The sequence below is a fragment of the Nuphar pumila genome, chromosome 14, assembly GCF_984573655.1.
Source record: "Nuphar pumila chromosome 14, dmNupPumi1.hap1.1, whole genome shotgun sequence".
In the NCBI taxonomy this organism is placed as follows: Eukaryota; Viridiplantae; Streptophyta; class Magnoliopsida; order Nymphaeales; family Nymphaeaceae; genus Nuphar; species Nuphar pumila.
In genome coordinates, this window is record NC_143262.1 from 63841619 (window position 1) to 63858795 (window position 17177).

Here is a 17177-nt window from a genome sequence, read left to right on the forward strand (position 1 = left end):
GCTTCTTCTTTTGCTCAGCCTGGTTTACTTGTTCCGCTGGAAGGAAAGCAGGTTGGGCAAGTCTGCCAATTTCAAAAGAGCGACAAGATTCTCCGTTTCTGAATGCCATAATGGATCCTAAACTGGCTAGGCTATCGGCCACTTGATTAAAATCTCTCTTGATATGAAAGAGCTGAAATTCTTCAAACTTGTTGACAAGAGCTGAAACAATTTTCTGATAGGGAAATAGCTTCTGATCTTTGACTTGCCATTCGGCTCGAACTTGATTGACAACAAGTAATGAGTCGCCGTAGGCATGTACTCTTTTAACATTGAAGTCTAGTAGAATCTTTAGACCTTGAATCAGAGCTTCATACTCAGCCATATTGTGAGTGCATTGAAAATCGAGCTTAAGAGAGAAGGGAATCATCTCTTTCTCTGGAGTGATTAATAGGATTCCGATGCCTATTCCGGCCATGTTTTTAGAACCATCGAAAAATAAATTCCAAACTGGAGATTGCTGGATATTATAAATTTGCTCATCAGGGAAGTCATCTTCGGCTTTCGCTTCTTCGGCCAGAGGAAAATCCGCCAATTGATCCACAATTGCTTGGCCTTTGATTGATTGCTGCGAGACATATTCTAGGTCGTACTGCATCAGTAAGACTTGCCATTTGGTGACTCGTCCGCTTAGGAAAGGTTGCTCCAAGATGTATTTGAGGGGATTGAGTTTAGACAGGATTTTTACCTCTGATGCCAACAGGTAGTGTCTTAGCTTCTGACACATCCATACCAGAGCTAGACAGGTCTTCTCTATTTGAGAGTATCTCTTTTCATAATCTATGAAAGTCTTACTCACATAATAGATGGCATGCTCTATCAAGCTGCCTTCTTTGTATTGCGCCAAGAATCCGCCGCATGCGACTTGATTGACTAAGATGTATAATAAAAGAGGTTTTCCCAATTCAAGTGGCTTCAGGATTGGAGGATTGAGAAGATACTTTTTTATTCGATCAAACGATTGCTGACACTCTGGTCCCCATTCGAACTTCACTCCTTTTCTGAGTAAGTGGTTGAAAGGTTCGCATCTCATTGCCAAATTGGAAATAAATCGCCGGATTGACTGCATACGTCCTTGAAGGCTACGCAGTTCTTTGAGATTCTTTGGGGGTGGCATATCAATAATAGCCTTTGCTTTGGCTGGGTCAATTTCAATCCCCCTTTTGCTGACCAGAAAACCCAACAGTTTGCCTGATTCGACTCCAAAGACACACTTTTGCGGGTTAAGCCTTAACTTATAAAGGATGAGTTGCTTAAAGACTTGATCAAGAGCTTCAAGGTGATCTTCTTCCTGTTTAGATTTTACGAGGATATCGTCAACATACGCATCCATGATTTTGCGCATCTGATCGTGAAAGATGAAGGTCATTGCCCGTTGATACGTTGCTCCGGCATTTTTGAGCCCAAAAGGCATGACTGTATAGCAGAAAGTACCCCAAGGCGTGGTGAAAGAAGTTTTGGATTGGTCGCGGGCGGCCAACTTAATCTGATTGTAGTCGGAATATCCATCCATGAAAGAGAACATAGCATGTCATGCCGTGCTATCGACTAGAAGATCGATGCTTGGAAGTGGATAGTCATCCTTCGGAGTTGCCTTATTGAGGTCTCTAAAGTCTATGCAGATCCTTACTTTGTCGCTTTTCTTTGGGACAACGACGATATTGGCTAACCAATCCGGGTAGTCAATAGCTCGGATAAATCCTGCTTTGAGCAAATCTTCAAGTCCTTCTTTGACTTGTTGTTCTATTCTGGGATCCATTTTTCTCAGCTTTTGCTTAACTGGCTTAGCATCTGGTTTCAAGACGGTGTTTGACCAATTTGGGGTCGAAGCCCGGCATGTCTTCATATGTCCATGCGAACACTTCTTCATGCCGCTTGAGAAAATCTGTAAGCCTTTTCTTTTCTTCCGGACTCAGACTGGTTCTGATCTGGAGAATTTTGGGATCTTCCTCTGAACCGATATTGACATCTTCAATCGGATCTTGTACTAGAGGAGACGGTTCATCTTGCTTCTGAACAGCGGCAAACTCTGGTAATTCCTGAAGAGACTGATCATATTCTGCACAATCATCTGACTGCTTTGCAATCTTATCATTTTCGGTGCTTGCTTTGATTCTGTGAATTGCTGTCGACTTCTGAAAGGCCTTGGGATTGAGAACGAGCTTCTTGATTGTCCGAGAAGTCATTCTGAAATTTTGGAGAAGAAATCTGGTTCAGATAAATCCGCCTATAGTAAGACAAGCAATCATTTGAAGAGAACTATGCATAAAATGGCATTGAATTGTAAAATGATGAGATGGATAGAAAGGGAGTAGATGGCATCCGGATAGACAAAGAAACTTGAAATTTTATTGATTGAATTGATCAATGTCATTTGATAAAATGAGACATTTATTTTGGAAAGAATGGAAAGAAATAACAAATGGTCTTTATTGTGCCCCTTTGACAAAAACAGTCTTCTTTGACGAGCTTCCTCCGGAGAACCCTAGTCCTGCTCTGTGGGGACGATGTTTTTGGATCACTGGCTCGATGCAGCCATCCTCGTTCTTGCCGAGTCCCTTAAGGGTTGATAGTCATGCTTCAGGAGTAACTCAAATCCCTTTTTTGACTTCATGAATTGCGGAAACAATGGGATGATCCTTAATAGCGTTGTAGTTGATTCGGCCTCCAACTTTGAAAAATTGAGGACCTCTCCATCGGGTCATGGCTACCGTGTGCGGAGATAGTTCTGAGGATGCCTGAAGTATTTCTTGATTCTCTCCGAGATTGATTTCTTCACTTTCCCTGATGCTGGGAATATCCACATTGAATGATGGTCGAGGAATCATGGGCTGCGGGAGCCTTTCTTCTGGGTCTTCTCCCAGTATAGTGGTAATCATTCCACCTTTTGACCACTTCACGCATTGATGCAGGGTGGAAGGCACTGCATTTGCATTGTGAATCCACGTCCTTCCGAGCAGCAAGTTGTAGGTGGGTGGCACATTAACCACATGGAAAAGGACGGAGTGCATCGAATAGTTGATGAATACCTCCAGAAATACCTTCCCTTTTGCCGTTTGACCATGGTTGTCAAATCCATAGATAGTTATGGGGTCTGGAATATATTCTTCATCTTTGATCCCTAATGCTTTTGCGGTCATCTCAGGGCAAATATTGAGGCTACTGCCTCCATCGACTAGCACATGCGGTACTGTCATTCCTCTGACTCGAACGACGATGTAAAGAGCATTATTGTGAAAGGAATGAGGCTTTGGAAGGTCCTCATCCGAGAAGGTAATTGGTGCATTGGTCATGGCGGAGTTCACAATTTGTGCCATGTCTTCAGGAGTGGTACTGGGCTTAACCTTGATTTTCCTGAGTAAATCTTCTAGTACTCGCTGGTGCTTGCTAGAATTTTTGGCCAAATCAAAGATGGAGACATTGGATAGAGCGGTCAGAGGTTTCTGACTTGAATTTTCCGGCCTGGGTTTGATAATTTGCTTGAAGAAGTCAGGAGTTCCCTTTGACTTGGGGGCTGACTTCATCGATGCTTCCGAAACTTTCATTTTGTCGAATGCTGAGATTAAGTCCATCTTCTTGGAATCTGGAGCTGCTTGTCGTAGTACCGATACCTGGTGCTGAACTTGTAGGTCTTGTGCAGAACATGGTTTGATGCGTTCATGCGGCAGGAATGGTTGTGCAGACACTATAGCTGTGGTGTGTGGGGGAAACGGCTGATTGAGAATATCCATCTTCTCTTCTTCTTCTCCTTCCACTAAAAGATTTTTTTTTCAATGAGATCTTGCACGATGTTTTTGAGAACAAAGCAGTTCTCAGTGTTGTGTCCCACTGTCCTGTGGAACTTGCAGAACTGATCTTTCCATTTCCCCATGGGCACAGGGGGATCAGCCAATTTGGGCAACTTAACCATTTCTTTTGACAGCATATACTCGAGCACATCCTCGAGTGTTTGGTCAAGAGGAGTAAACTTTCTATCGTAACTCCATCCTTCATGCTTAGCTTTCTCGCGCAGTTTTGGCCCTTGATCCTGCTGAGGAGGCTTGCTGTACTGAGGAGCAGGCTTTCCTTTCTGGTCTTTGTTGTTTGAACTGCCTGAGCCGTAGCAGTGATTTTTCTTCTGCCCTTTGTACTGATTCTGACTGCTGTTGTTGTTGTTGTTGGCAGAATAGGTGAAGTGAGCTTTCTTCTTCTGCTCACCTTGGGGGTTGTTTTTGGAAAAAGTGAAGCCTTCATAGACTCCATTTTCCACACTCAGTTTGAGCCATTCGGCTCGTTCAGTCAGCTCAATGAAGGTCCTGGATGGTGTTGTAGAGATCAATCCTCTTAACAGCTGCGAAAAGTTGTTGAGGATTAAGGACAGGGCGTGCCTTTCCGAGATAGGATCTCTCATTTTGTTGCAGGCCGATCTCCATCTGTGAATGAAGTCCCGCGCCTTTTCATTTTCATTCTGCCTGAGGTTGCAGAGGTGGCTTAATGTAGGCAGCGCTTCTGTGTTGAACAAGAAGCGTTCAATAAACAGATTCACAACTTTGTCGAACTCCTTAAGCTCGATTGGGTTGATATGCTCAGCATACCACTTGGCTGCAACTCCTTCCAAGCTGCGGGGGAAGCATAGAAATAGTGCTCTGTTGTCCCTTTTGAACCGAGAGCATTCTGCGAAGAATGTGGCGAGATGAGCTTTTGGGTCGCCAGAACCATCGAACTTGATGAATTTTTGGGGAAGATTCTCCATATCATCATCCCCTTCCAAGCCGTCATAGAAGTCCTCACTGGTGAAGACTTTCTTGCCCTTGTCGCGGGCTTGCAGATCCTTGACAACTCGGGCCATTTCCTTGAACTGCGCTTGCAAAGGCTCTTCTGCCTTTCTGCACTTTGATCTGTGGCTTTTACTTTGGCCACGTTTCTGAAATGCCGGAGGCACCTCATATTCTTCATCAGTATTTTCAGTTGAGTCTGATTCATCTGAAATCTCTTCTGGCTGGATTTGCTTCTTGGGAGCCTTCTTACCCCTGTGACCATGGAACTTTTCTCTGAATGGGTTCCTTTCTAAGCTGGTCCTGGGCTGCTCATTCATCATTTTGTTCATCATCTTGCGAAACATGGCATACATTTGAGGGTCTATGCCATCATCTTCTTGTTGCTGCTCTTGACTCTTCTCGAATCGGGGGGAACCCATTTCTTCTTCCGAGGCTGACGAGTACTGCGGTGTTGTTGTCCTTTTGCCTGATCTTGTTTGCACCATCAAATGCTATGGATGCTCTTTGCAGGGCAAAGACCTGATTAGATTTTGTAGGAATTGATTTTTTGGAAGAAATATTTGCTGAAAATATGGTAGACAAATTAAAAAAAGATATCCCATTACTAGGGACTGAGTCGTCGCGGGAATCACGACAATTGTGTTGTCATTCCTTCTGCAAAAGAAATAAACAACGAAAATATGCCTTGTTACCTAGGCGAGGTCGTCAAACCACAATGGAAAGAGAGACAATTTTATAGAAATGAGGAAACATGACTTTATTGATCTTGACAAAGAGGTGGGGGACAAACAATTTGCCACCATTCATGATAGTCGGCAGACACTCTAGGACCTAGAAAGATTTTAAGAGAGACAAAGGAATCCCAGCTGTAGCGGGCAGAATGATATGCCCTGGACCATTGTGCGGAAGTGAGATCAAACTCGGCCATAGCTCCTGATAATAGTCGGGCTTCGGCATACTGCTGCCTCTGGGAGAACTGCCGAACACATCTCTCTGGTTGGTAGTAAGTGCAGAAGAATGGTCCTAGCAACTTGAACCGCTTGCCATAAGCGTAGGTATATCTGGGAGGAGATATTTGCCGATCAAAATAGTCCCAAACGATGTCATCTTCCTGAATGCTATTGATCATGGTTCGGTACTGCGGTACTAGGAGAAGTTCTTGACCATTGTATCTGAAAGAGCTTGCTCGGGCTGGAACGTGTTGGAAAAAACAGGACTGAAGTGCGTAGATGCATCCTTCAACTAAAATGGATTCTCCAAGCGAGATCTTGGCATGCTTCTTCACACGCTTTCTCTTGATTTTGTTTTTGGAAGATACCTTCTTTCGATTAGCCCCAACATGTTCGGATATCATCTTTGCCATCATTTTCTGAAATAGACTGTACATGGCTGAATCAACATCATCTTTAATTTCTTGGCCACGTCCAATGAATGATCTAGGGGAATTCATTTTCTCTGCATTACTGTCACTATGCTGCAGCGGAACGGTTTTTTTCACAATCCTTGTCCATACCATGTTAAAAAGCCAATGTTTTCTGCAGAGATAAAGGAATGGTTAGACCACTAAATAAGTTTTAGGATGAATTTATTGAGTAAAGCAAGAATGGAAGATTTGGTAGATAATTCAGAGAGATTATCCCATTATCAGGGATTGGGTTGTCATAAGAATTATGACAATTGCGTTATTATTTCCATAATAACTGAAAATGTGCCCTATTACCTAGGCAAGGTTGTCAACCATGATAAAAGGTTTTGAAGAAAGATAGAGAAGTACAAAAATTGAATCGTTATTTGGAAAGAATGTCCCATTACCAAGGATGAGGTTGTCACAAGGATTGTGACCATTGCATAGTTTTACTAAAGAGTAAAATCACTGAAAAAAATAAAATTTGTTGTGTAAATTCTAAGAAAGCAGAAAAGTAAATTTTATTGAGGACGGATCAAAGACAAAGAGGAGGTGGATAGACAGTTTGCCACCACTCTTGATACTCAGAAGATACGTTGGGTCCAGAGAATATAGAAAGAGTAACAAAGGAATCTCAAGTGTATTTGAATGCATGGTATACGCCAGACCACTGATCTGACCGCAAATCAAATTTTGGCATAATCCCTTTTGGAAAATGAGTGTTGACATGAGTTTGCCGTTGCAAGAACTGTCTGATGCACCTTTCAGGCTGGTAATCAACACAGAAGAATGAACCAAGTAATCTGTAGTGCTTGCTACGTGCATAAGTGTAACAAGGGATCGATTCCTGTCAGTTAAAGAAATCCCAGACGATCTCATCTTGATGCAAACTCTCGATCGAGGCTCGATATTGAGAAGTAGTCTGCGGTGTTTTATCATTGAATCTTAATGAACTAGCTTTTGATGGCACATATCGCAGGAACCACAACTGCAGGGCATAGATGCATCATTTTACCAAGATAGTTTCACCAAGGGCAAAACGAGTCAAACCATGGTAGAGAAAGGCTAAGGCAAGCATGGAAATGGAAAGACGATGGGTCTGTTGACTCCCCCATCTTCGCAAGAGTTGTACAACTAGGATATCAACAAAGTTTTGGCCATCTTGAAAGAAAGCTAGTCCCACTATGCATAGAACCATGGCATGTTGGATCTTTTCTCTGGTTGTTTGGGATAGAGTGTCAATCTCCTCATATGCCCCATACTTGCGATAGAGCCCAAACAAATCGATGAATTGGCTTCCATTTGCTTTGATAAGTGGCCAAGATCTACTTTCGATCGCGCTGGCTAACGCATCTCGGATATCCAATCATTTAGCATTAATCAAGAATTGTTTTTCGATGGGATCATCTGGCTGACCAGCTGGTTCTGGCAATCCCATAATGTCATTAAACTCGTCTATCAACAGAGTCATCTCTCTCCATGAAAACCAAAATGTGCAAGTACGAGGATTCTACTGTTCTACTAGAGCTTGAATCAGATTTTCATTGACGGTCCGCTTGCCTACTACTGATGTCTATTCTAGTCCGCAGTTATCCAGGTGGTCCAGGAACCTACGCGAGAAGTTGATAAACCAAGAATAGTACCAACGAGGGAAGAAGGGACAGATGTGAATGACACAGTGATTTGTGAATCCTTGCCTTATCTCATATGAGATATGGTCTTTAGGAAAGATGGTATCAAGTGAACTGGATGTCATTTGAACGAGACTGAAGAAGGTAAAAAGTAGAAAGAGTTAGAAAAAATGCAGGACTTTATTAAAGTAAAAATAGAAGGTAGATGTTGAGGAAATCGAGATCTAGAGGGAAGGAAAAGAAGAGACAGCTGGAGTTTTTGAAAGGAGATTTTAGAAAAAGATTTCCAGGGTTTTTGAGATTTATTCTAAAGAAATATAAGAGATATCAAAAGAAAGAAAATATACGCCTGAATTTTCAAAAATAGAGGCAAATTTTGGAAGGAATATTCATGGTTTTGAAAATGTAAAGAAATACCATAAATAAATGAGGGTTACTAGATAACATTCACATTAAAAGCAAAACTATACAAAAAATGATGCGTAGAACAGCACTCTCTAGAAAGTTGACTCTAATATACAAATTTCGAAAGAGCGTGTAGGACCTTAGTCCTAACTCTAAGGTTTGGATCATTTGAATCCAATCAAGATATGTCGATATACCCAATCTGAAGCTCGAAGTATGTGGCATAAAAAAAATTCTCTAGTTCTAGGGTAATGGTTTTTCAACATCCTTGAGTGTCTGCCAATATACTTTGGACTATGGCCTTTAGTACGTGGCAGGGGGGGTATTAGCCCAAATAAGTGGCCCAATTGTGAGGCTTTTTCCCAAACTATGGTTCAGTGAGAAAGCCCAGCAACATGAAGACTGGGACAATATGGGTGAGGGATGTTTTTAAAATATGATCAATATGCAAGAAATCAAATGTCTCTAATGCAAAGTCCTAAAGAGATAGAAATTTGAAAATCATAAAGAAGCACAAACTTGCATACATTGTTTGCATTCAATCCCTAGATTTGAGAAGAGTTGTATTTCAGACCTAAGTCTAAGTGAATATAAATAAATCTCCTCAATTTTGTCCTACCAAACCATACTTAAGCCTATATGAATTATGTCAGTTGGGTCAGAGTCTAGGCTCCTAAGGTTTGCATGAAATGAAGCAGACATTTTAAGGAATAATGACTTAGACAAAATTTAAACAAGGAAAAGGCATAAATTCAAGCAGACAAAGACGATGTCCCATCACGATCGTCAAACCTGTGATCATTGCAAAAATTTTCCTTTTGTTCCTTTTTAGGAGAAGAAAGAGAAAAACTCTTGCAAGGTCTCACTTGAACTTTTGAAAATAGATTTTGAAATAATTCACCTCCGTTTTAAAATTTGTGAAAAAATGGGGAGACAGAATTTGCCCGTTGGTACAAGGTTCAATCGTTCCTAGCGCCTTTACTAGGGGTAATTGAACCAATGATCAAATTTATGCCTTTGCTTTACCTAGATTTGTCTAAGAAATTATTCTAAGTCCTAAATGCACATTGAATCAGGCTTGTGCTATGATTTTGAATTTGGGAATGTGTATGCTTTTTAAAAAAATTCAAAAAAAACTAAATCTTTCAAGTGATTTTGAAATGGATTTGAAAATATCCTTTAAGAGGTGACTTTAAAGTTCAAAAATCGATTTAGATTTAGGAAATTGAAATGAATTTGAAAGTTTGAATTTTGAAAATTTTAAAATTGAATTCTAAGTTAAGAAAATTAAAGTCTAAATTGATTAAAATTGAATTTGGAATTGGATTTTTGAATTGAGAATTGAACTTAGAAATCAAATTTTAAAATTGAATTCAAAATTGAAATTGAAAGTTAGAAGTTAGAATTGAAATTAAAAATTGAACTTTGAACTTAAATTTGAAATTTTGAAATTTGAAATTTGAAATTAAAAATGTAATTGAATTTGAAATTTAAAAAAACAGAAATTGGAATTTAGGATTCATATGAAATTCGAAATTTAATTTTAGAATTGAAATTGAGGATTGAACTTTGAGATTTAAAATTGAACTTTGAATTTAAGATAGAATTTTAAAGTAGAAGAAAATGGAAAATTGAAAATTTGAAAATGGAATTAAAATTAGAACTTGAAAAAAAATGGAAAATAAGAATTCGTATTTGAATTGAAATTTCGAAAGTTGAAAATTGAAAAGAATTAGAAATTTGATATTTAAAATTAAAATGAAATTCAAAATTGAAATTTGAAATTCGAAAAATAGAAAGTTAGGAATGAAATCGAAAATTGTAAATTGAAAATAAATATTTGAAATAGGATTAAAAGTGAATGAAATTAAAAAGGAATTTGGAAAATAAGTTTGAATTTGTAAATGGAAATTGAAAAATGATTTTTAACTTAGAAATGGAAATTATTTTTGAAAATTATTTCAAAAATCACTTGGAGATTTGAAAATAATTTGAAATAATTAAAAAAAATGATGCGATTATGTCTTAAATGATGAATGCATTAAAAGAATTTGTTTGAAGTTGAATTTAAAAAGCAAATTTCATTCTTTAATAGAATTAAAATAAGATTAAATTTTAATATATTCATGACTATGGCCACAAACATATTTCAATTTAATCTTTATTTAAATTCTAATAAAAATGAAAATAATTTTGTGCCTTTATAGAATTAAAACAAGATTAAATTTTCGTATATTTCTGACTATGGCCACAAATATACTCTGAATTAATCTTTATTTTAGATTCTAATAAAAGAGGAAAATACATTTTTGTAAAATATGATAATTTTTTAAAAAGACTTAAGAGTGTAAGTCGATTTTTGTATTTTAATAAAGAATAATAATTCTAAGTATTATTCATATTCCAAATACAATCGTGAATATGAACTCTACTTAGTTTTATTTATCCTTTATTAAATGGTGCATGTGTCATTCATGTTTTTCCATAGTGAATTTCTTAAAAAGAAAAGAAAATAAATGAAATACATCAATTATAAAATTTAATCTGAATGCTCATTCATTCTAAACTAAGCATAAAATAAAATTTTCATTAATGAATTATTACAACACTTGAATGAATTTACATCAATTGAAAATAAAGAAAAAGAAAATCCTGCAAAATGAGCAAACATGTTAGAAATAAATGTAGCATTTATGGATTCAGAACGAGGAGATACGTATGAAGGTAGGTGTTGCACCCATTGAAAATAAGATGCAAGAGAATCGTTTACGGTGGTTTGGACATATTTGGCGAAGGCCTAATGATGCTCCAGTTAGAAGGTTGGAGAAAATGGAAAATATATTAGTTAAAAGAGGTTGGGTAGGCCTAGGAAGACTTGGATGGAGATGATAGGAAAAGATATGAATGCTTTGAACCTCACCGAGGACATGGCATTTGATAGAAATGATTGGAGGAAAAGCATTCAAGTGGAAGACCCAAAATGAATTTCTTTTTTGGTTCATATTGCTGACCCCAATTGTTTTGGGATGAAGGCGTAGTTGTTGTTGTATTGAAAAATTGAGAAAATCCATAATTTAGCCTTTTTATGCCCCCAAAAATGAAAGAAAAATCCATAAACATATTAGAAATTGATGAAATTTGAATTGAAGGTTACTACTAACCTTAAAAGTATCCTAATAAAAAAATGTAGAAAAAGTTTGGAGGAAAACCCGAATTTGGGTTTTTTTATCCAAGTAAAACAAGATATTTCAAAATAGAGATATACACATCGACCCTGAGAGAGTATTTCGAATAAATGGAAGCCTAAAACAACTCTGATTGAGTTAAAAATTTATTTCATGGATTTTTAACTTTTCAAGGAAGTATCTCCTTTCTACAGATTTTAAAAAGCATTTTTGAAACAACAGATATGATCAAAACATTAAGAAGTAAATTTTAAAATCAGAAAATCAAGCTTTGACAGACAAGTTTCTGTAATTTTTCAGTTTCAGAAACTAAACTGATTCAATTTATCCCAAATTTGTGGGATACGTTGCTCAGTTTAACCATGAAATATTTTCAAATTACAGATTTAAAAAATGATCTCCCATTAGGGAGATCCCATCTAATCAAGTTGATAAAAAAATCTGTAAAAGTCTGTGAAGGAAAACTCAATAGGTTTCAGATTTTTTATCCGAATGACAGATAAAAACATAATATAATTTTTTTACAATTGGCATGCATAAACTAGACATTATAAGGAGAAAACTCATTTTTACAAATCTAAAAAATAATCTTCCATTAGGGAGATATGAATGCAACAAGTTGGTTTTAAGTCAGAATAATGCCCGTAATTATAAATAGACATGGTTCAGACTTAAAATACAAAAGAAATATAAATGGATAAACATTTACATAAAGAAACTAGACATGCATATAGAAAGGATCTTTTTTACAGATCTCAAAAATGATCTCCCATTAGGGAGATATGATTCTAACAAAATGGGTAAAAAAACAAAACCTCAAAAGTGACACTGTATAACATGGTTGCAGTTTTTGGCCAAACTCAAACAATAAAATACCATAAAAATTGATAAAAAAATTACATGACAAAACTAGACTCAATGGTAGAAATTTCTCTTTTTACAGATTTGAAATATCATCTTTGATTAAGGAGAAATCACTCCAACAAATTGGTCTAATTTCAGGGAACATCTGGATGAGGGTAAACAAAAGGGTGTGAATCCTGATTTTTTTGAGGGATTAAACCAACTCAAATTGATCTGATTTTTTGTGTGGATCCCGAAAACATATTAATAAATATGTGGTAAAAACATTAGAACAAAATAAGACCTAATTATATGCAAAATGATGAAGGCAAAAACAGACCAGAATTGAAAATATCATCTCAACACAATTGAATGGAATAGAATCTCAAAATCGCATTGATCCAATGATCAAAATGTGAGATCTATCATTCTAGATCTTAGATGATAATTAAAATGATGTAGAAATATAAATTGAAGCATATAAAATAAAATCAGAATTATTGGGTTATAAATTGAAATTGATTTTGCTCATAAAATATAGAATTTGATCTATTAAAGATCAAATCCTAATTCTAAATGGCTAAAATGAAAATACACAATATAAATAGCAATTTAAATGGATCAAAATATAAAAAATGAAAATTTACATAGAATTAAACTAGATCTACATTGTTATTACACGAAATTGAAAGAAAGTGCAAGAAAGAAAGGAAGAAAGGGGGGGGCAATTTTTGAGAAATTAAAAAAAATAGAAAGAAAGAAAAATCAAAAGAAAGGGAGAGAGAGGGCCTACCTTGGGCTTCTTCTTTCTTGCTCCAGCCACCAACTCCAAAGTTAAGCCACCAATGCAAAAGAAGAGAGTTTTCTTCTTTGAAAAACTCATCAATCTCATGGGAAAAGGAAGGAGAGAGAGAGAGAGAGAAGAAAAGAAGGGAAAGATAGAACTTTTTTTGTTCTCTCAATTTCTCAACTCTTCAACTTATGAGAAGAGAGACCCCCAAGGGGTCTAATTATAGTTTGAGAATGGGGTTGACTTTTGCAAAACTTTAGATATGGCACTAAAAATCTCAAGGAGAAGCCAAGCCCATGTAGGTATTTTTCTTTTTTGTAAATGGATGAAATGGTCTTTTTAGAAAAGCTAGGACACATGGCACCCATTGTAAATACCACAAATTTTTTAAAGTTTCAAAATTCCCTTTTTTTGCCCCATGACTTACCTTCTGAGTCATTCAGAAGGGAAATTGAATCAATTTCTAATCATTTCTCGGGTTCACTTGTTGAAGATCCGAAATTCAATTTCATTTTCTATACTTGACCCAATCTCGGATCCAGATCAGGCATCCAAATCCAATTCTGAGCCTGATTCTTCTATTTTCAATTCAAATCTAAAAATCTAAAATCAATTTTCTGTATGGCTCAGGTATTTCATTCAGATCCAAGCTCTATTTGGATTCATTCCTCTCATTTTTCCTCAATTCAAGATCCAAATTTGATCTCCATTCAAAACCTCAAATCTAGATCCATTTTTAAAATTCAATTTGTTTAAATTTGATTGCAAAAGCTCTCCTTTGCAAAATTCTCAAATTTCAAAGTCAATATTTTATAAAATCTTGTAAAACTCTATCTAGATCCCATCTCTTAAATCCCTCACATTTTCTTATATTTTAGGTTTTCTTTCAAAAAAGGGGTAAAATTTCAAAAAATAACTTTAGGCCCTTTTGAAAATCTTTGTAACTAAAACCTTCTCTTTGAAAATTTTGAAAAACTGAAAGAACTATTTTTGAAAAAATTGCAAATGTTCTCTCCTTTATAAACACAGGCGAAGGAGTGGGGAGGCAGGTCGATTCCCTACTTCATTAGCTACATCCATTTGCATCTATACTCAGATACAATGTGCAGCTCATCATATAATGCATTGTCATTCATCATTCATCTACACATCGACATCTGAAGCATATTAATATCCCATGTTTTTGTGCTGTTTGCTTTGTCTTTCAGCGTCGTTGCATTAGTCATTGCACGCCTGCACTTATCATTAGTCACACCGGAATTTGCAAGCATATCATAGTATAACATTAACATATCATTAGTTAGTTCACAACATTAGTTAGTTCACATCAGTTAGTTCACTACCTAGGCACACACACTAGTTAGTTCACAGCATATCATTCAATACAGTTGCATATGCAATTAGATATCATAGTTTAATTGAAATTGTGAAGCTTGTTGTGTACCTGAATCACAGTAGCGTGAGGTCTAAATCACAACAACATGAGGTCTGTTGCTTAATTGAAATTGAAATTGTATACCTAGAATTGTTTAGGTTGTTGTAAGGTCAATTTATTTTTGCACTTGCATATAAGCTTGTTGTGTGTGTGTTATGTTGCATACATTACATCAGTTAAAGTGGCAAGTGGGGCATTACTCATCGATGCTCGGGTTCAGCTTTGACATCTCCAGACCTGAAACTATCTTCACCTCCATCTTCTGGTAGATCAGAAGTCCAAAGAGTAAGATTATACTTCAGCAACTGCATGATCAAAGTGCTATCCTTGTAGGACTCTTCGCCTAAGGTATCCAACTCTGCAATTGCCTTGTCAAATGCTTGGTTTTCCAGATGACAAGCCCTATCAGGAGAATTGATAATTTCATAGTAGAAAACTTAGAAGTTGAGAGTAAGACTGAGGCGAATCGAGTGGGATGAAGGAAGGTCTTTGATGCAATTTGATAAGCCTTGCGAGATTGGTCTGATACTTCTTTTCTTTCCTGATCAGTCTTGAATTCTGTAAAATAGCAGTAATAATCACCCTTCATTTTGTAATAGAAGACAATGGATTCTCTTGTCCTAGATGAAGGAATTCGATGCTCATCAATAATGGTCAAGATATCATTGCAAGTCTTTGAGAATTCTTCTTCCACCTTCTGTTGATAGGTCTTGATGCGCTTGATATAAGTACTTGCACATATATCACACAGCAGTTAGTCTACGGCATATTATTCACCTGCACAGTAGATTAGATTAGTTAATTACCTGCACATTAGATTAGTTAATATCATTCATTGCACATTAGATCGGTACATTCACTTGCATATTAGCTTCATTACATCATATGCATTTGTTTCAATATCATCCTCATTATTCCCTTTGTTCTTTTGTTTACTTATATCTAAGTATTTCATTTGCATAAGCATGTCCTTTCAAGTATAAGAGGTGTCTTCATTGGCGTGAGTTTAGCCTTTGTGCATCGGCATTCCATTTTGATATCATATGCATAACAAATTTCATTCTTTGCATTGGATTTCATAGTGAAATCCTAATTCACATCGATTTCACTGTGAAATCCTGGAGCTACATCTATTGTGAGAATGCTATGTTCGGTTGTGAAATCATACTAATACATGTTGAGAGATGTGCTCTCACTCATTTGTTCATCGGCATATCACTCACTGTGTCATCTGCACCTCACGGCCTCCCATTCTCACATCATCCCATTCTCACAGCATATCACTCACTGTGTCATCTGCACCTCACAACCTCCCATTCTCACAGCACTCCATTCACTGTGTCATCTGCACCTCACGGCATCCCATTCTCATAGCATCTTCATTCACTGATATACCTCCATTCATTACATTATCTTGTTCTCATAACACTCCATCCACCACAGCATCTTCATTCACTGATATACCTCCATTCGTTACATTATCTTGTTCCCACAATACTCCATTCAACTGCAGTACATCAAATTTGTTGAGATCTCGGCAACTCTATATACTCTGATCATCTCTTCACAACAGAGCATCAGTTGGGCCTGATTCTGTCATCTACACTCATTTAGTTTAGCATATCATTTAGTTTAAGCATCGTGTGTGTTGTGTTGTTGCATCGTTGAGTGAGTTCAACTTGCTGAAGTCGATTGTCGATATTGATTTCTGAAATCGGTTTACTTGTATAAGTTCAAGTTGTGAGAGTTTGATGTATGAAATTGATTTTCTATGTGAAATCAAATTGAGAAATCTGCTGTGTGAGTTTAATCTGAGCAACATTTCAGAATCATATGCATTTAGCAGTGTGTTTGGCTAGCATTTAGCGAATGTGCGTATGTGTTTAGCACTACATGTTTACTTGTGTTTTAGCATTTAGCCGTTTAATGTGTATTTAGCGTTTGTTGTGAATGTGTGTCTGCTATTTAGCGATTGATGTATAAGTTAGTATTTTCACCTGTGTATGTTTAGTCTTTTTACTTTGCATTTGTTTGCATTAGCATTTAGCATTTAGCCTTCGTTTAGGAAACTTGCATTCATAATTGTATCGCATCCCTTCTAGCCACTCTTCTTTCATGTTGCATGTGTGTAGTTTAGCCTACAACTTCTGCCAGCAAACCATTCACTTTAATTGTTGCAAATGTGAGGCATACATTTTCTGTTTTGCGCCAGTTTGAGAAAGCCAGAAATACTAAATTTTAGTGGATTGGTTGAGGATACCGCGCACTGTACAGAGCTGAAACTTGTACCAGCACTTGTCGATGTTGCTCTTCAAACCGCTGCTAGCATTTTTGTTTCATCTCAAGTGCTATACATGTTGGCCTAAGTCTATTTGTGTTACAACATCATTGCATCATCATTTTACCTTCTGTTTTAGCTGCATCCATTTCTACATGTATTGTGCTTAGCCAAGATGTGTATCTCATCATTTGGTGCTTCGCTATTCATTCTTTATTTATACATCTGCATCTAAAGCGTACTAATTTCCCCTATCTTTGTGTTATCTTCTCTGTTTTTCTGCATCACTTACATTCATAACATCAAGTGACACAACATCCATTTAATTCATTGCATCTTATTCATTACTGAAATAACATTTCATCCCATAACTGCCTTTTGATTTTGTTACATTTTGTGTTTTTCTTAT

General features: G+C 36.8%; 1 pseudogene; it reads right to left on the bottom strand.

Moving 5' to 3' along the window:
• Nucleotides 1-14690: 14690 nt before the first annotated feature.
• LOC149816887 (14-3-3-like protein GF14 iota pseudogene) lies at nucleotides 14691-15457 on the bottom strand (annotated as a pseudogene).
• Nucleotides 15458-17177: the final 1720 nt, after the last annotated feature.